General features: G+C 31.8%; 1 protein-coding gene across 1 annotated transcript in view; it reads left to right on the top strand.

Moving 5' to 3' along the window:
- LOC134721420 (neuronal calcium sensor 2-like) overlaps positions 1 to 22,257 on the top strand; it is a 113,021-nt gene that overhangs the window by 30,388 nt on the left and 60,376 nt on the right. Inside the window, exon 3 of the mRNA XM_063584418.1 lies at positions 7,847 to 7,907. The gene's annotated coding sequence lies outside the window, so the exon portion shown is untranslated. The remainder of the gene's footprint in view (positions 1 to 7,846; positions 7,908 to 22,257) is intronic.

Raw genomic sequence — 22,257 nt, 5'->3', positions numbered from 1 at the left:
AAAAAGTCAACTACATTCAGGTGTTGCATGTAACTAGATTCTCATATTGACCTATATTTCGGCTATTCTTTATTTATTTTTAAAATTAATTGAGTCAGTCCGTTTCTAAATGACTTTTCAAACTTAACCCAATGTGAGTCTAAAACTTATCATTTAAATATGATATAGAAGTTTATCAAATCGTTAACCAACATAATTATATTATTTAATTATAAAATTGAGATTGGAAATGGGGAACAGTGTCAAAGAGACGACAACCAAACCATAGAGCAGATATATATGTTTTACGATTTCCAATCCAGAAAGATGGTCATGTTACTGGGAAAAGATGACAATAGCTTGATGTCATGCCATTTTATAGCCATCTTGTTGAAACTGAGCTGTAGATCTGTGACCCATAGTTGATTAAGGTGGTACCAAACACCTTGACTTCAATTTATTTGCCTTGTTTAATTTTCATAAGATTTTGACAAAATATTAACTTTAACCCTTTAACAAAAAGTTTAAAAAAATTTAAAAAAACTTGGAACCAGAAGCTTTTTCTGAAAAATTTCATTGGATATAAAGGAGTTTGACAAACAATAATTTTTGAACATTTAGAAGCTTAATATTTCAAAAAATAGCAGAACAGATTAAAACGTACAGCTGATTTTTGAGTTATCTCCCTGTAGTATTATGTACCACCTTAAATCCATGTATTTGGATTTTTTGGTGGATAGTGCATCTCATAGGACATTACTCCACAAGTTTCCTATTTTATATCACATTGTCATTATCCTAATGCATTGGGACATTGACTGCAGAGATATATGAGAGTGGATAGTACCTTTATCATGACTGGGAATTCTTTTTTTTCGAATTTCGGGATGTTGGGATTTAAATTTAGTTATGTTTGGAACCTCAGGATTTCGTGTTTTTAAGCCCAGGATTTCGGGATCAGGACCCCTCCTTCCGTTATATATTTTAGAGCCATACAATTATTGGTACACGCATGTCCTTAACTAAGAGGTAGATAAATTTCAACTATATCCACTAAAAGACTGCAATGTTGACAAATTTCTAATATTAGGGACTTTCTGTTTTGAATTTTCCTTAATTTTCTTGGTTTTACTTTTTAATAACTTATGTCCTTTTAGATAAGTGCAAATTTAGCACTATACATATAACCCCAACCATTAAAAATCTAAATTTGCCCTAGTACACAATGAATAGTTCAGTCTATAGTACATATGTCTGATGCAATGAATTTTTCATGCACCCTGAAATGGGTTAATTAAGACCAGTAAAAGAAAAGACACTTAAGAGAGATATTCTAATACCAATAAGATCTAGGGTTGTACATTGCATACTTTCTCATTTTCGAATGGGAAGATACATTTCTTAGCATTCATTTTAGTATCCTATTATTTATTGATGATTCAACATAGAAAATAGTGGGTGGGGTTGTTATCTTTTAATTGAACCTTTTCATTCTAAAATTTGTTTCTAAGTGAGAAACATATTATAATATTTATCAATTTGATTTGAAATTAAAAAAAGAAATCATTTTAATTTTTATTTAGATTTTTATGTTTTTTTATAGTGACAATTGTCAAAGAAAAATTTGATGGATTAAATCTCTCAACTTGAAACTTTCTTGAAACCTGGACAGACATGGACGAACATGATCTAATATACAGTACAGTTAATTCTTTGATCAAGCATTGAACATTTTAATAGTGACAACAGATTCATGACTAACACCAAGTTTAACTGGTCACATTTTTAGCTCACCTGGCCAAAAGGGCCAAGTCAGCTTTTCTCATCACTTATCGTCTGTCGTCCGTAGGAGTTATTGCCCTTTATAGTCAATTTTTAGCCATTTTTCGTAAATCTTAGGAATCTTTTACAAAAATCTTCTCCTCTGAAATTACTGGGCTAAATTATTCCAAACTTGGTCACAATTATCTTTGGGGTGTCTAGTTTAATAAATGTGTGGCGTGACCCGGCCAACCAACCAAGATGGCCGGCATGGGTAAAAATAGAAGAAAGGGGTAAAATGCAGTTTTGGCTTATAACTCAAAAAGCAAAGCAATTAGAGCAAATCTGACATGGGGTAAAATTGTTAATCAGGTCAAGATCTATCAGCCCTGAAATTTTCAGATGAATCCAACAACCCGTTGCTTGGTTGCTGCCCCTGAATTGGTAGTTTTAGGGAAATTTTGCTGTTTTTGGTTATTATCTTGAATATTATTATAGATAGAGATAAACTGTAAACAGCAAAAATGTTTAGCAAAGTAAGATTAACAAATTAGTCAACATGACCAAAATGGTCAATTGACCCCCTAAGGAGTTATTGTCCTTTATAGTCAATTTATAACAACATTTTCCAATGAAACTACTGGGCCAAGTTCATTATAGATAGAAATAATTGTAAGCAGCAAGAATGTTCAGTAAATAAAGATGTACAAACACATCACCATCACCAAAACACAATTTTGTCATGAATCCATTTGCGTCCTTTGTTTAATATTCACATAGACCAAGGTGAGCGACACAGGCTCTTTGGAGCCTCTAGTTCTTTGACCAATTTGATTTTTATAGTGACAACTGATTAATATTATCTCATGATGTTTCAAACAAAAGTAAAACCTTCAAAATCAACCTACTATTGACAATTTTTAACTGATACTGTGGATTCATTATTATTCGTGGGATACCAATTTTCGTGGCTTTCGTGGGTACTGGCAAACCAAGAAATTAAATGTTCAAATAATAACCAATTTTCTATAGGCTTGTATGTAGATTTCCACGAAATTAAATATCCTTGAACTTGCAAGTTTTCCATAATCCATGAAAATTGGCACCCACGAAAATAAATGAATCCACAGTAGCTGGGTAGATAATGGGGCACTAGCTGTCAAATTCATGGTCACCAATTTGACTCAAATTCTTATATTTTATTTATAAAACTGTAAACATTTATCCAAACCATCAAAAGTGTGAATTGAACAGTTTACAGAGCATAGGGTCAATAATACGTAATTTTGTTTTGTGTGTATTTTAGTCTAGACTCCATCTAATTGAATATTGAGTTGACCTCAGATGACCATATAAGCGATGTAAACATAAATATACTAATGATTAGATATAAATAGATTAAGCCAACACGCACAGTTGGATTTTTATAGGTCTGTTTTTTTTGATTTTATAGATTAAAAATATATGTTTCTCGTCGTTTTTACATGTAAAAGAAAGTATTTTAGTGGATTGAATCAGTCATCAAATGATTTACGTTTGTTTCACTTTAAATGTTGACATTCCTTTCCTTTAAATAAACAGTACACGTACAAAGCATAAGCATGTGTTATCCATCTCCAGTTGTGGGGTTAAATTGAAGTTCACATGAATATGGATTAATGAGGTTGACTTATTCACTTGCAAGTGAATAATTCATTATCAATATTATTTAGCTTAATTTGACAAAATTGGACCATTTTGGCTGCTAAAAGCGAATTATTATTTCACTATTTCAGTTCTAGTATTGATTGAACAAAAACAAATCACACTTTAGATTTTTATACATCTTGTAGCTAGTGCGCCTTTAACACTGCACAAGTTTTGAGTTTCATTACTTGCTCATGGCAAGGTCCTTTCATCTCCAATCTTAATTAACTAGGCCTGCAGTCTTCTAGCAGAAGGTGGATTATTCGGTTCTCTCTTGTTATCACTCTTACCTCCACTAATTATAGCTAGCCATCATGAGATAGCCAAATATACTTGAAGTGTCATTTAAAAATACCAACAATCAATCAATCTGTATAACTTTATACTTATTCCTTGAAGAAAACATCAATCAATTACTAACCTCCAAATAATCTTAACTATATATCATGAGAACAAGTGCTAATCATTTCTAATGGTAGATATAGGTATAAAGAATGAAATAAATTTATATGGTTTATTGAAGATTCCACACATAAACCAGTGGAATAGTCTAGTGCAAGCTGATTTATACAACATCTTCATGCTCAATGTTATACAAGTAAACGTGTAACATTAATTAAAAGCCTTCTAATTGTGGGGGTGATATCTTTAATTAAATATTCACTAAAATAGAACCAACATTATTTATGATCCATAGAAAGCTGTTTACAATTATTCTCTCTGGTTAGCTGGTAGACCAAACTTAATGATGGTAATTTTGTATGCACTTCAATAAATCCCACATTTAATACTTAAAAAAATTACCACTTAGAGGGCGCTATTATCTAAACTGTCTGGAGAAAGATACTATAATTATCTATCCAAAATTGCTTTTGATAATTGCAGAGATCAAGCATCATTGATTAAGGAAAAGTTAAAGTAGGATTTGTCAGAAAGCTTTGTGGCTGTTGATGTATGATAGTCAGTACCAGTAGGTCTAGTTATTTGGCTTTCTTAGTTGACAGTCCATCATTGGTTAGTTCCAATATTTCTTTTACTACATGGTCTTGAGATATTTGATGTACTTAATGTGCTTTAATAACAGTAACACTTTAAATTGAGAATGGAAATGGAGAATGTGTCAAAAGAAGGTCACCGATAGGTCTTCAACGCAGCGAGAAATTCCCACACCCGGAGGTATCCTCTAGCTAGCCCCTAAACTAATATATATACTAATACAGTGATAATGGATATCATACTAAACTCCAAATTATATACAAGAAACTAAAAGTAAAAATAATACAAGACTAACAAAGGCTTCTGACTTGGGACAGGTGCAAAAATGCGGTGGGTTTAAACATGTTTATGAGATCTCAATCCTTCCCCTATACCTCTAGCCAATGTTACAAAGGACTAACTATTTTGTGACACTCTAAACCTACCTATGCAATTTCATAACTGGTTTAAAGAACACATTTTCTAGCTATAATGTACATTTGTGGAGTTGTAAACAGAGAAAGCAAATGGAAGTGAGCTCTCTTGCACATTTTATTAGGGATCTGCCAAATGGCAGGTCACCCTATAGTGATCGATCTGTTCGTTCGTCTGTCGGTCCGTCCTTAATTAAGTTGTGTCAACTCTATATCTTGAGAACCGTTATGATTTCAAACTTTATACTTCACATGTATATATATTTACCAACACCAGAGTGTGTGTCATAATGTATGTAAAACTTACTAGGTCAAGGTCAAATACTTTGGTTTAATTTGATAACCCCATATTCTATGGTAATGACAAAAAAAAATTACCACACATTATTCATAGTGAGGCCTACAGGGAGGGCTCCCATCTCAATGATGTCTAGTTAATTTTATGGTATAGTGTATGCCAGTACATTTTTATACAACATAAGAGATCTAAGAGTGATTGAATGATGTAAAAGTACAACCAGGCTAACTTCATACAAAATAACAATAGCTTCATTAGTGATAAAAAATGACTTAGACATCAGGTCAAACTAGGTCATGGTTAAATGTAAATTAGATGCCCAGACACTTTAAAATTAAGTTTGAGACAGAATGTTGTCTCTCTACTAGTGAGATTTTGTAAGGACTTATATAAAATCAAGTCAGAAAGATAAATCCTGATAAATCAAGTCAGTTTATTTCAAAGGATTCTGAGACATATTTTGATGGAAATTGATAAATAAAATCATAGAAATCATTTGCGTACAATAAAATATGAATTTCTAATGAGAGTATTATGGCTTTGAATCTAATGTGTTTATTCCTTTATAGTATACATATCTAAAACTTTGCTATATGTTTTGTTTTAAACTGGATATCAATAATTAAATTGTTTTTGAGAAAAATCATTTGCAACCTTTAAACTGCTTTGAAGTTCTATTTTACTGTATCTAAAAATAGAAGTAGAAAACCTTGAGCTATCATGTCAGGTAAAATTCTCTCCTTGGGGAAACACTTTCTCTCCATTCAACTAATTTACTAAGTCATTAATTAACTGTAATTGATTTATTTACCGTTTGAGGGTAAATCAAGATCAGTGGTAGGTGTCAAAAAGTATGTGCACTCATTGGTATGCTTTTTTTTTTGTTTTGACAACAAATTCAGAGAAGCAAGACTAAGGCAGCATTAGCATTTATTTCAACAAACTTTAAAGTTTGCAATTAGGCCAGTTTTAAGAGGAAATCTTTCATCAGGAATTCATAGGCAGATCAAGGGGGCCTGCATGGGCTCCCCCTTTCATGGGAAAAATTTGGTTGATTATAAAGGGAATCCCTTAAGTATGACTTGAGTGGGCCCCCCTTAGGTCAGTCAGCCCCCCTCCCCCTTTATGAAAAATTCTGCATCCCCACTGTAATTGATATGATTGAGGAAATTCTATATAATATTAAGATTCAAAATGTACTTATATTTTTAACTTCTAGCTATTTGCATTAAAAGATATGCATTAAAAAACACACCACAATATCTGGACATTTCATTTGTTACACTGAATCACTTTTAATGGGCTGATATCTTTATTCTGCAGTCAGAATATTAAATCAGCTGATGTGTGAAATAAAAAAAGTCTTCATTATTGCAGAAAATCAGAACAAATCAAGAATGTGTCCTTCAGAAATTAATGTTTGCGCTGATGCAGCAATGCATGGTGCTTGATATAACATCCAAATACTTAAGCACATGTAATCATGTATACAAAATATTCAAAAACTAAAACCATTTATAATTGTGTGTAATGGACCTTTCACAGTGATGCTTAAAAAAGACAGTCATGTTTATAATGTTTTGTTTATTTTCATGTCGACAAATTGATCCCTGCATTAGTGTTATGACTTAAGTTGTCAGCCATCTAACATAAGAATCCCCTACAAGCTTGAAGAATGGACACAGACAAATATATGTAACTGACAATCTGGTCGTAGTTTTGGCTGTAGTTTAGGGTGTTCGATTGTCTTCTGTCTGTAAATCAAAATTATGGAAGTACATAAATACATGTTTTTTGTTCAGTATTATATATATAATAATATTTCAAATATTGCATAGTAGAGCATGTCAATGGATCAAAATTATTGAGTTTTTTTCACATAAAGGTTCAGATAGGTCTATAAACAAGAGGAAAAACAGCATGATCCTGATAAACTGCATTCAGGTATTTCCCATCCAATCTTTTATGGTTATATTCTTAACAAAGCACAAAAATGTCGGCATTCACCTCAAAAGCTAACAAAACCTTTAAACAGACTTATTAAGAAGGAATATAGCTAAGATTCTGTTGTCAGGTCCTTAAAGATTGTATATTTTGGCTTTAATATGGATTCACTTATAGGGTCTTGCATCGGAAATAAATACTCACACACTCACATTTATTGTAAGATCTGTATGAAAATATCAACAATATTCAAAGTATCTTTCAGAACTTATGCCCTTTGAACAGAGAATCCATGTGGAAAAACTGCTTAGTAAGCACCTGTACTGTGACCTTTCTTTCTTGTCAGATTTTAATGAATAAGTTTATAAGACAAGAGACAAAAAATCAAATCCAATTTATTGGACAGATCAAATATTTGCTGTAGGAGGGAACAATCACTAACTCTTTTATTTGTCACTGTAAACAACTGTTAAGGTGGTACCTAACACTACAGGGAGATAACTCTGTAAAATCATCAAAACGTTTTATTAACGTTGTGTTGTTTATAGGGAATATTGAGCTTTTCAATGATCAAAATAAGTGTTTGTCAAACTGCTATATAACCAGTGTAATTTTTCTGATTAAACGATTGGTTCAAATTTTTTTAAATTTTTATATTTTTGTCAAAGTAAATACTTTGTCAAAATTTTAAGAAAATTAAACGAGCCGAATTAATTTTAGTTGAGGTGTTGGGTACCACCTTAAACTTGCTTTGTTTTATGTTTTACAGATCAGCAACCAGCTTTGCAATATTTTCCATGTGATTTAGTTTACAAAAGAGAATAAAAAATGTAAGTAACATTTCAGATTTATACTATCATGCTACTTTTTCATCAGAAAAAGTTACCCAACACAGAATTGAGATTTCATTAGACAAATATAGGCTACCAAATACTTTTTAAAAGTCAAAACAGGGCAGTGCAATAGAAAATTGTGTCAGTTTAACAAATAGTAAGAAGATGTGGTATGAGTGCCAATGAGACTACTATCCACCAAATTCATAATTTGTAAAAAATAAACCATGATATGTCAAAGCTAGGCATACAAGGCTACAACAAACAGTCCCGGCTCATTCAAAACAACAAGCTATAAAGGCCCTTAAAAATGACAAGAGTAAAACCATTTAAACAGGAAAACTAACGGTCTAATCTATATAAAAAATTGGTAAGGGTTCTGCGGTACAATTCTAGGATAGTTTAGGAAAGTTATTATAATTTTAAAAACTTTAACCACAGAGTGAATGTAATGGTTCCTGGCAGAAAAACTAAGTCCGTTTATAAGTAAAATACGGAAAAAATGGAATTTTATTTTTGCAAAATTTACTCCTGTATACGATCTTATGAACATGCATTAACAAGCTTCTGTCCAAGTTTGTTAGAAATCCAGGATATTTCAAGAAAGTTATCAAAATTTCAAAAGCTTTAACCACAGAGTGAATATTTGTGGACGCCGCCGGAATGTAGGATCACTATGTCTCACTTTTTCGACTAATGTCGAAGGCTCGACAAAAATGAAAAACAAGAAACATTTATCAACCACATCAACAAATGACAACCACTGAACAACAGGTTTCTAACTTAGAACAGGAAATGTTATGTTTTATGTGGCCTAATGATAATGATTTTAAGTGTTTATGACTTGTTCTTAAAGCTTCATCAGTCAGACTAAATTCCTTGGTTTTGACATAATTTTGATAGATGGACAAAACTTTAAGACTTGTGGAAAGCATATGTCAATATTATTTAATGTGTATCTGGTATTGATTAACATACAGACCATCACACCCAAGAAAAAGGAATATAGATTAGAATCTTACACTTCTGGTCACTAGGTCTTAGTATTGCCTATTTGTATTAGTTATAGTTATATAGATTGGATTATCCTTCTACGAACCTCAGTCAGTAATGACAACAAATTGTCTAATATCTTAAAAACCATAATAAATGAAGAAAATCTGACAAGCAAAAATTCTCAGAATGACAAGAACCTATTCTTCACAAATTATCAGACGATTCATAATTGGAGTTATTGCCCTTATATGACAATGTTTTTCACATTTTGGCATGACAATTATAAAGATTTTAACAAATAGAGAAAAAAATGAACAAAAATACATGTTCATCAAACAAACCAAGATCTGCAAATAGTGAAACATGACAAGAATTGTTAATTGAGACACGTAGAAAATTACAAGTTTTATCAATTTTCTTTTTCTCTGTTTTTGACATTTTTCTTGAAAAAAGGATAGAAGAGAAACTCGTCAGAAAATTAGACTTGAAAAGTAAGTAAGAATAACAAAATAGTCAGAGATCTCATAAACATGTTTAACCCCGCCGCAATTTTGCGCCTGTCCCAAGTCAGGAGCCTCTGGCCTTTGTGAGTCTTGTATGATTTTTAATTTTTTGTGTATAATCCGGAGTTTAGTATGACGTCCATTATCACTGTACTAGTATACATTATTTTTAAGGGGCCAGCTGAAGGACGCCTCCGGATGCGGGAATTTCTCTCGCTACATTGGTGGCCTTTGGCTGTTGTCTGCTCTATGGTCGGGTTGTTGTTGCTTTGACACATTCCCCATTTCCTTTCTCAATTTATCAGAGACTCACTTATCATATCCTTTAAGGAGAAATTTTGGTTATGTGCTGATTCTTTCTTTTTTTCGTCTATCATAGAGTTCAACTATTAGCAATAGGTCAACTAGGATTTTGTATATAGAATGGTTGCATTGTGTTCATGCTGTCTGCGGTGCCTCCGTGGCCAAGTGTTCTAAATAGTTCTACTTCTGTAATCACTAGCCTGGAGTCACTAATGAACAATGAGGTTGTGAGTTCGAACCCTGCTCTTGCAGGTGCACTTGACTCCAATCCTAATTGAATAGAATTATTGTGTTTCTCCGGGCACTCCGATTTCCTCCACCCATAAAAACTGACCGCCACAAAATAACCCAAAAGTGGTGTTTATATAAAACACCAACAATCAATCATGCTTTCTGTCAGGAATCATCTTACCTCTTATTTATGGTTCATTGGTGAATGTTATTTTTTTTGTAATTTTTTTGTATTTATGTTTATTTTTCAGATCCTATAAGCAAATTAATAATCTTAACTTTATTCAGCTTTTAAAATGAAATTCAATCATAACAAGTAAAGCAGGCAGGACATTTCAGCATGCTCACTCTTGTTGTATGTAACTGTATAAAAAACTACATTATATTTTATAGAGTATACTCTATAGTTGAATATAGATTCCACAACTGCAACAAGTGTGTGATACAATATTTCTCCAATAGAGACAGTTAAATTTTAATATTTAAAGCACAAGGCTTTGACGAGCTTTTTAAATAGTTAAAATTTAACTGTCGAGAGTGGAGAAACGTCATAATACACGAGTTATAGTGATGGAATCTGTTTCTTTAATGATTTTTATGCCCCACCTATGATAGTAGAGGGGCATTATGTTTTCTGGTCTGTGGCTCCGTTCGTCTGTCTGTCTGTGCGTCCATTCAGGTTAAAGGTTTTGGTCAAGGTTGTTAGTGATGAAGCTGAAGTCCAATCAACTTGAAACTTAGTACACTTGTTGCTTATGATATGATCTTTCTAATTTTACAGCCAAATTAGACTTTTGATCCCAGTTTCACAGTCCACTGAACATAGAAAATAAAAGTGGGAGTTTCAGGTTAAAGTTTTTGGTCAAGGTAGTTTTTGATGAAGCTGAAGTCAAATAAACTTGAAACTTAGTACACTTGTTGCTTATGGATGTACTTAGGTGAGGTTTTTGAATTCCTGTCAATTATTTCGACTCCTTGGTATTTTTCCACACAATACAAGGTAAAAAAAAATGCCCCATAACACCCATTTTTTTTTTCATATGATACTTAATAGCTCATGAAAGGTCATTTACCAAAATTTTAGAAGATTCTTGATTTCCCACTATATTTTAAATCTCAAATATCTCGTAAAGGAGGTCCATGAACTATAAATATTTTTTAGCTTATTTTTATCCTTAACAAATGCTTTACCAAATTATAGTCTCAATTTAAAATTCTTGATATATTAATTTTCGCCTAACCTCACCTAAGTACATCCTTATGATATGATCTTTCTAATTTTAAAGGGAAATTCCGCGATTTTTTACTTATCATCTAATTATGTTCATCTTAACATAAAAAACACATTTGCAAAGTTTTAAATTTATTTTCCTTCTAATAACGGAGAAAATCAAGTATTTGTAACTTTTTTGGTTGAATTCTCGAGTGGGTCATGACGTATTAGCCCGATTTATTGAATTCTGGGAAAAAATAAAATCTGTTTAACTCTTATATCTTATCGACAATATACGTAATTAAAAGCGCACAACTGACGAATGGTCGTAGTTATTAACCACAATATAAGAATGAACGAAAATGAATATGCATATACCGTTTCGTATTGATTGAATTAAACTCCTATAAAATTATCTCTAGTAAATGTTTTTGAATAGATTTAATTAATTATTGTTGAGATTTTATTCATAAAATATTTATTGAACATTTTTACTGATATTGAACTGAAAATATTTCAGTTCTATTTACTGTTATTGTTTTGATAATCATTTCAATGCAACTAATGTGTGAGCAGAGTGTGTATATTATTTTGTAAAGGTCACTGTATATTTCTCGGCTTGAGGTCAATTCGTTTACCTTGTAGCTATTTAGCCGCAGGTGTGAGTTCAAGCGTACACAGGTATAAATGTTGTTATTTGGAAAGGATAAACAGAAAGGATTGGAAAGAGTATGATGTCACGATGTTAATACACTAAGATTTAATACACGAATGAGAATAAAGATTCAATAACTAAATTGTGCAAATTAATTGAAAATAAAATTAAGATTCGTAATTCCGAAAATGTATAAAAATAAAAGGAAACAATTTTTGATTACTTTCTTAGCGGCAATTGGCGTAAAGATTCAAATATTAAGTAAAAAATAGTAGTTTTAATCTTTAATAAAAATTAAATGCTATATTACCCAATTTGATATACCATTGTACATCTGTTTGATATCATTGACTTTACCGGAATTTCTTAACTTGTATTCAAATCTGGCTGTGTTTAAATGCTAATAAAACTATTGCAATTTTTAAGTTTTTAATTGACAAAAAAATACAACATACATGATTTCTTTTTAACATTTTCTTCTTACATAATTAAATCATTTGACAATCATTTACACAAACTTTTTGTGAAAAAATACCAATTATCTAAGGTAAGGCATTATTTTTTTTAAGGATTTTTGAGGATTTTTTTTTCTCAATTCTATGATAATATTTGTGCAATGTTGAACATGATAGCCGTCATTAATCCAAATAAGTAATACAGTAGTTGTAATAAAAGTTATATTTTAGTCCTGCATATAACTGATATTGACGAATTTAGAATAGTTCGTCCATACATCGTTGTTCTTGAAACAATCATTATTAGTATACATGTAAATTTCCTGACGTATAAGAGCCATTGAGGATGAGCTCCAGAGAAAGCAGACTAGTAGCGTTTCGTTCGTTTGTTTGTTGGGTAAGGAGAGGAAATGCAACCGCTTGTACAGATAAACGACAGAATTACCATACAAGCATTTATAGTCAACACAAACAGAAACAGTTCCCATCGTTAGACGGGGAATATGAAGGCTTTCAAGAAATAAACAAGTGACATGTCTAACTCGAACAGTTAGAAAACGGACTATCGACATCGACCGCTTGTTCTTGATATTTGAAATTGTATGCATCGTATACATTTATGATAGTGATGAGTTCTTGTGTCTGACAAAAACTAAATTCCTTCATGGTTATATCTTGCCATACGTTTATATTGGTTTGTAAGGTGATTACTCAAAATAGTTATTTGAAAATCCTGTTTGTGAGATGTATATTCATTTCAATACAGAAATTTCGTCTATAATACATTTCACAAGTGTATAACACGGAGAAGCTCTGAAGGTCCATTACTCCCATTTTGTTTGGGTGTGAACCATCGATGTTGAAAGCAATGTCAAAGAATAAGATGATGATTGTAGAAAGAACTATGGGCGTCATGTGGCAAATATTACATGCATATCGGACAATGAGTTGTCAATCTGTATGAAAAGATTTCCAATGCAACCATATTATTGAGAAGGAATGTTTACATGCTATACTCTCGTACTAGTATTACAGGGTTCTTGTGGCGTTCACCTTAGACACACATCTTTTTAACGATGTTTAAAAAAAGACAGAACCAATTTAATGTCATATTTCCCTATTTTTTAAATATAACTAAAAGTCTTTCATCTGACAAGTATACCCCTATTTAGCGGACAAGTAATTTATTCCTTTTTTCTGTTATTGAATACCAAAATCCCGAAATTAATTTGAAACTTTGATACTCAAAAGTTTCCCAGCAAAATATTCACATCCCTTCGGGATAATTAGTGTTCGTCCAGTGGCATATATAACAATTATGATGACGAATTCCTTCCTTTGTTCGAGAACAATCTTATTGAAATATAAATCTGTGATTTTACTATGTCCACAACTTCATTGAACCAAAGCAAAAGTTATACATCGACCTGTATTTAAATCAAATTGGTTCTCTTCTTCTTCTGGTATACAATAGTCTATCGACATTCGATGATTACATACTGTTGGCATACGTGGACTAGTCTATTTACAACACTTTTACCCCTATTTATTCAACATATATGTTTTTTTCTTATGTTCAATGTATACATGTATATATTTTAAATTGCGCTATAGTTCCGTAACTTTCTATCCAGTCGTAAAAACGAATCGTCGGCAAGTGCGTACATTTTTTTTAAATCAATATTTCTGGTATGTTCCAATCCGTCCTTCACTTTTGACAATGAATATATATTACATTTTCCCAAATTCACCCTTGCAAAAAAATATTTAAATAGATATTAATTTCATCAAATCTTATTTTTTGGGTATTATTTATATTTTTATGAATAATATTCTTTACACCAGAAATGTTATTTATAAACAAGCGTATGAGTTTGGTAATGGCAAGTAAGACAGAGTTGTATATTATACATCTGATAGTTCAAAATGGAAAGTTAAAAGTTATCAGCCGTGTACACTGATCAATACCTGCAGAAGTGAAACGATGCGCGAACTTGCAAGCCTCCCAAATTCACCCTTGCAAAAAAATATTTAAATAGATATTAATTTCATCAAATCTTATTTTTTGGGTATTATTTATATTTTTATGAATAATATTCTTTACACCAGAAATGTTATTTATAAACAAGCGTATGAGTTTGGTAATGGCAAGTAAGACAGAGTTGTATATTATACATCTGATAGTTCAAAATGGAAAGTTAAAAGTTATCAGCCGTGTACACTGATCAATACCTGCAGAAGTGAAACGATGCGCGAACTTGCAAGCCTGACAGGAAATCGCTTGAATACCTGGACGTGTCACCTCACACCCCTCACAATACCTTTGGGAGTAATACCTTTAGCCATGCTGGTGATCAGAAGAGGGAAGATCAAAATTTATTTGAAAACAGTTTATTACTTTAAGTAATTATGAACAAATTAGATTTTCGAAAACAATTTTCACGGAACACTTATTTATGATTTCAACTTTGACTTTTCACCTAATTCCAATATCAAGTTTAAAAACAACAGACCATGGTAATTTAAAGAATATTTTCCGTATCAAGTTAGTTAGTCGGATAAAACAACCGTACGATTGACAAGATATCGACACGCAATTACGACAACATCGGTTACTGTAGTTTTGTTTCTTTGTGGTTTATAGACATATCTTTTCATTAATCGGGAAAGAAGACAAAATGGCGGATAGCAGAGAATTGATACTCTAAATTTAAAATCGATGGTGATCACTTATCTAGCGGAATAAAACTTTAATATCTTTGAATTTGAGCATTTTTATACAGAATGAACATAATATCAATTTTTGATTTTTTTGCGAAGTTTCCCTTTAAAACCAAATTATACTTTTTGGTCTAGTTAGTTTTTGATGAAGATTAAGTCCAATCAACTTGAAACTTAGTACACCTGTTGCTTATGATATGATCTCTCTAATTTTAAAGCCAGATTAGACTTTTGATCCCAATTTCACAGTCCACTAAACATAGAAAATGAAAGTGGGAGTTTCAGGTTAAAGTTTTTGGTCAAGGTAGTTTTTGATGAAATTGAAGTCCAATCAACTTGAAACTTAGTACATATGTTTCCTATAGTATAATCTTTCTAATTGTATTGCTAAATTAGATTATTACCTAATTTCACAGTCCATGGAACATGGAAAATTATAGTGCAAGTGGGGCATCCGTGTACTTTGGACACATTCTTGTTATCCTTCTTTTTCAAAGATTTGAAGAAAGTTGTGTACTTTTTATGTGACATCATCAGGCATGGTCGCTTTTTTCATGACATCACAATAGGACAATTAAGAAGAAAAAAGAAAATTTAAAGTCACAATAAAATTTCGACCAATCATTTGCTGAGAACAAATTTTTCACTAGAGATTAGAAATATTTTTCTCACACCGGTCAGGAAATGTGAAAATAGTATGAAAATTAGAGAAACAAACATTCATCATGCCCTGCTATTTAAGTCTTTTATCTATTTTATTCAGTTATAGGATAATCTTCACTGTCATACTAATAAATGTAACAGCTTGTACATTTGTACATGTAATACATAAACATATATAAATACAGTTATAATAAAAAAAGGTTGGAAAATTCTGTGTATGAACATTTTTACCATTACAAGATCAGTTTTTTTTTCATATTATGATGACATCAAGTTGCTCTGAAATAGAAAACAAATGTCCCTTTTACAAAACAAGCAGCAATGATAGTGGGGCATGCTGGGTAAATTATTACTTGAGTGATTATTAAGGCATTATTAAGCTCTTTCTCATTGACTTTATCTATGTCTATTACTTCTATAAATTTAGAGTTAATGTATACTTGCAGCATTATAAATAATACTCCACAGGATCTGATTAGAGACAGTCTATATGTTACACGATCTTTCTAAGCTCAAGTTATTATCTACCCACATTTTGTATTCAGGAAATTTTTAATTAGCGGTTATTATATATTTTTCTTGATTCATATTGTTTCCAATTTGATTAAATGATGTCATGTTATTTGTACTTTTGTTATCTGAAACTTGCCTTCCTATGATGAAGATTATATGAAATATAAACCGAATATTTAGGTCTAAAATCATAAAACCAATGGCAGATTAGATTTGAAAACATCAGGATTTGCCATATAACCCAGATTCAGTCTGTATGTGCTTTGATGGAGTTATACTCAGACACTTTTAATGAATGAATTAACATGAATACAGTATTTATATATGACATTATGTACATCAAAAGTAAGATTTGCATGTTTTTTATGAACAATCAAAAAAGTGTATCATGGAGTTTTGTGCTTGTTTTCTGGATCAGTTGTCAGAAATCATACGAATTATTAGAAAATTCATTAGGTTGCTTTGATACTTCTTTCCATTCTCCAATCTCATAAAATTTTCATTGCATTTTCTTAAGAATTACAAATAAATTCTCCTGTATTTGGTATCAAGCTTATATGGGCATGCTATACAGAGTGAGTGATGTGTTTTCTTAACTTTCACTCTTCAAATTTCTCTTTCCCAAAAAACTCATAAAAAAGTATCTTTGTTGAGCCAATAGCTCATATTACGTCTTGATATTTTTGTGTTTCTCTCTTGGTAAAATCATCAATAGAAAATCTGGTTCCCCTTTATCCTTATGTATTTTCTAAAGAGCTCTTTGACTGATTGTATGAAGAATCATATTTCATACTTAAGTGACATTAGGCAGGAAAGTGACTTCTTATTTTGTCACTCTTATGTGAAAATCTGTTAAGGAACGAGATGCTGAGAAATTGTCATTTGGTCATGAAGAATTGATTTATTTTAGTGGTTTGTCCTACAATACAACAGGAAGAATGAAAAATTACAATTGCTAATATGTTTCCCTAGATATGTGAGCAAATCATTCGTAGAAATATACATGCCAACAATGGGAATACGTTCATATTGATTAGATACCGTTTAGTTTAAAACTTGTAGATAACGGCAGAGTCGAAGATTGGCGCGTTTCCTCATTATCCATTGCCATTTAAAGACGTAAAAGATCATTTGTAGAAAAGGAGGCAAATGATTTTAGTTGTTAAGCGTCCATTAAGGACAAGTTATTTCTGATTGTTTTTACTAGATTTGAATGTGATGATTATAATCCTGCTGTTTGATGCCAGTTGGATGCTGTTTTGTTGAGTGTTGCAATAGATTATAATCCTGCTGTTTTGTTGAGCATTTTAGGAGAAGTTCTTTCGGATTGAAATTGGATAAGGGAAAATTGCGAAAGGTAATAGAATTAAAATATCTATCTTTTTTTTATGTACTATAGATTTTTGTGAGGAAATTGATATTATATTGGTGAATTTAACACAATAAAAAGGCTCTTTTTCTTGAAATTGGATTAGGGAAACTATTCTCGAAGGTAATTTGATTTAAACACTTTTATAAGCTTTCATCTCTTAGCAACAATAATCAAATTTTTATGTCATAATTAAATTTTTGATGCAAACATTTGTGCCAATTATTTTTTGGACTGCAGCATGAACTACTGATGCAAAACTAGCTGTTATAAAATTAAAGTTGAAAGAGGTTACTAGGAAGAAGAGGGTTCAAATAGAGTTTATATAACTATTAACTATAATTATTTTCATTAATTTTCATGCGTTTTGTGAGAAATTTATGGATGTCTGATAGCTTTAAAAAAAAAAAAAAAAAAAGTAACAAATATACTCAGGAGATTGTTGGAATTTGATTAATAGTCTGCTATAGTCAATTAATTTACTTTTACAAATAGAGTTTAAACTGAATAATTTATATTCACGATCGTCAATTCTTAAGATTGATGAATAGTAAATTTGTCATAAACTATAGAAGTATTTCTCTTTCAAATTGTAAAAGATTAATTTTTGCTTCCAACATGTCAATTGTTGGGTGAAGAATTTGGTCTCCTGTATGGTGTCATAGTGTATTTGTTGGTACAGAAGTTGCTTTATGTAATTAAGTCTTAATTGAATTTGTTTAACTTGTCTGCCATGAAAAAGAAAATTGGAGACATAATACAGTTACAATTCATTAATTGCTTAATGCTCTAGCAGGTCAACAAATAATGGATTGTCCCCTCTGATAAATTTGATTTTTACCAAAAGGTTAAGAAAACACCAGCTTCAGTTTTCTTGATGCTCTAGCAGGTCAACAATGGATTTCCCCTTTAATTAATTTGCTTTTCACCAACATTTCCAACTGACCAGCTATAAGTGAGTCAATTCCTCTTATTAAGACTTATACTGGCAACTCAACTTCAAGATTGACTCCTTTAGCAGGAATCAGCATTCTTCACTAAATACTTGACCCAGAAAAGTCGGAAGCATTAATTAACTCAATGAATCTTCAATGTTTTTTGTATATTTTTATGGCTTGATAATATATTTTTGAGTACCTATACTGAACTTGCTTATTTCAACCTAAATTGATTTTACTGGGCTATGTAAATTGAAAAGAAAAGAAATTTGTATATTATGAAATTGCTATATCACTGATTTGAATGATTTGATAAGTACTCTTATCGATCCTCAATGTGTCTGTATCACTCTGCTGATCGTGAGCTATTAATTTAGGATTCAATAGGTTGAAAGTCAAGCACACAGCATCTTTTGATAGAAAAGAAAAGAAATTGGGATAATATGAAAAATGATAAATCGTTACTCTGAAATTATTTGATAAGTAGGGTACTCTTTAATTGATCTTCTCTGTGCCTTTATCACTCTGCTCAGCTATTAGTATAGGGGTCAACAGGTTAGAAGTCAAGGTCACAACAGCAATTGGTAGACTAAAATTTTTAAAACACTGGTTTCTAGGTGTTTTCTTTTGAACGATATAGTAACGATATTATAAATTTGGTTTGGAAGAGCTAAATGGGATAGATAATTTCCCTTTCAACTTGTGGGTCAATAAGTCATGGGTCAAGGTCACAGCTCTGCAGCTATTGATAGACAAAATTTTCAGATTGGAATGTGGTACTTTATTTTGCAAGAGACTAGCAGGATTTATTTCCTGCATTATCATTTTACTGCACAGTTTTAAGTTGTGTCACTGTGGGTGGCATTTTGTGGTTTACTTAACTTTGGATCTCCTAGTTGTGTTTTATTTTTGTGTACACTACATGAGGGGGGATCATAGGACCTTTATCGGTACTCTGGGATCGGGTATTTTTAAGCTCTGGATTTCTGGATTGACCCTTTCGGGATCCAGGAATTCTTTTTTCGGTTTTCGGGACCTCAGGATTTCGTATTTTCAAGCCCAGGATTTCGGGATCCCGTGTTTTTAAGCCCGGGATTTCGGGATCAGGACCCCTCCTATCCCCCCTCTTACATCAATACACCATCTATAGTTTATAAATATAATACGGGTAGTCTGAATCATTGAATCATGTAAAAGATTTATATAGACTGAAAAGAAAATCTAAAGCTAATATAATGCCATCTCCTTCCCTTAATAGACCATACCCATAGCCAGGGGGGTGGGGTGGGGGGTGGGGGGGGGTCAGGGGGTTGGTAATGACCCCCCCTTGAAAACAAATAGGCACTTTAGGTCATTTTTTAGTAGCAATAAACCAAAAAACTATGTCAATTGGACATGCTTTGATACTATATATATGCCCTTGAATTTTTACTAGATAACATTTTTGTTCTCTTTGGAGATTCTGTATATCAGCAGGTTATCGGAATTCCAATGGGGACTAACTGTGCACCACTTATTGCAGACCTGTTTTTGTATTGCTATGAGTTACAATTGATGACAAAAATCAGCAAAGACCCATCGAAACAATATCTGATAAACAAATTTAATAATACTTTTAGATATTTGAATGACATTTTGGCTCTCAATAATGACCATTTCAGTATGCATACTAAAGAAGTGTATCCTGTTGAACTTACTTTAAATAAAGCTTATATTAACAATGACCACTGCCTTTTCCTCGATCTTGATATCAATATCACTAATGGAAAGCTTAATACTAACATTTATGATAAAAGAGATGATTTTTCATTTCCTATCGTCAATTATCCATTTTTAGATGGTGACGTTCCCTTGTCACCATCTTTCGGTGTTTATATATCTCAACTTGTACGATTCGCTCCTGTTTGTAACAATGTTTTAGATTTTAACGAGAGAAATTTATGTATTACTGAAAAATTATTACACCAAGGTTTTCGATATCACAAACTAGTCAAAACATTTACTAAATTTTATCATGGATATGAGGACATCATTCTTAAATGTAGCTCAACATGCAGACTTCTTATATGTTTAGGTATTTCACATCCAATTTTTTATGGAAATATTCTTTATAAAGCACAAAAATGTCAGTATTCACCGCAGAAACTAACCAAACCTTTAAATAGACTTATTAAGAAGGGATATAGTTACATTACTATTGTCAGGTCATTAAAGATTGCATGTTTTGGCGTTAATAGTGATTCACTTATAGGGTCTTTGCATCGGAACTAAACACATTTATTCAAAAAACAGTTGTTGGCATGACACGGGTTATGTTCTTCTCATATTGTTATGATGGTATGAACGGGAAGGATTGTGCCTGATATTCATATGATGAAATCATAATCTTTTAATCAGTTTAATTGAAGTCTGGAGCTGGCATGTCAGTTAACTGCTAGTAGTCTGTTGTTATTTATGTATAATTGTCATTTTGTTTATTTTCTTTGGTTACATCTTCTGACATCAGACTCGGACTTCTCTTGAATTGAATTTTAAATGTACGTATTGTTATGCGTTTACTTTTCTACATTGGCTAGAGGTATAGGGGGAGGGTTGAGATCTCATAAACATGTTTAACCCCGCCGCATTTTTGCGCCTGTCCCAAGTCAGGAGCCACTGGTCTTTGTTAATCTTGTATTATTTTAATTTTAGTTTGTTGTGTACAATTTGGAAATTAGTATGGCGTTCATTATCACTGAACTAGTATATATTTGTTTAGGGGCCAGCTGAAGGACACCTGCAGGTGGGGGAGTTTCTCGTTACATTGAAGACCTGTTGGTGACCTTCTGCTGTTGTTTTTTCTATGGTCGGGTTGTTTCCATTCTCAATTTTACTGTTAAAGTCAACATTATGTTCGAATTGCGACTGATAAAGTCAAGTTTATGAGTCGAAATAACACCCCCCTTAGAAATTCCTGGCTATGGGCCTGTAGACCTAGTTTGCTCTTTGGTGCTGGTTATGAATTTGAGAGCTCTTACTATGATCACAGCTGTATCCTTAAGTTTATGCAGACTCTGGCTATGCAAACAATATATATATATATATATCTCAAATCCAGAGCTTATAGCTAAATTAAATGTTCAATTACTTACTTTGCATTAATCTAAAGATTTTATGAAAAGCATAACATTTGAATAACATGCTTTCACAAGCAGAAAATATGGTGGACTATTATAAGTGCAATGATGGAAAAAATCAAATCAGTTCACGAAAGGAAATTAAAAACTTAAACGATTAGATAAAAGCAATTTAGTTATAATTCATTTAGTAGTATCATGAATTCCAGGTTGATTTATCTTTCGCATGTAGGAAGCTGTTAATTAATTCTCAATTAGTATCTTCAGAATTTTCCAAAGAGATTTTCATGCACTTACTTTTTGAACTTTGAAATATTTACGGGGAAAAAAATTGTACTCTAACAAATGTAATACTTTTGTGATGCATGTAATGTTATTGTTTTGGGTTATATCATTTTACATCAGTTGAGACTGACCTTTACCACTTGTCCACAGTGACACATTAAGCTAGATATCCAGTTGCCATATTTTGATGTCATTGATTTCCCTCAAGTGAAGTTGACCTTTGATTTTGATTTGATTTGTCTATCCTTTTTTGCTCCCATTTGATCATAAACTCCTCATGTAGTCAAGTGATTATAATCTTTGCCTTTCAAACTTTTGGATGTAAATGTTCCTGATGAAGATAAATTTTGAAAACTAGCTTGAGTCATTCTTGACTCACCAATTTT

The sequence above is a fragment of the Mytilus trossulus genome, chromosome 1 (genome assembly GCF_036588685.1).
Source record: "Mytilus trossulus isolate FHL-02 chromosome 1, PNRI_Mtr1.1.1.hap1, whole genome shotgun sequence".
Lineage (NCBI taxonomy): Eukaryota > Metazoa > Mollusca > Bivalvia > Mytilida > Mytilidae > Mytilus > Mytilus trossulus.
This window is presented reverse-complemented; position numbering and strand designations above follow the sequence as displayed.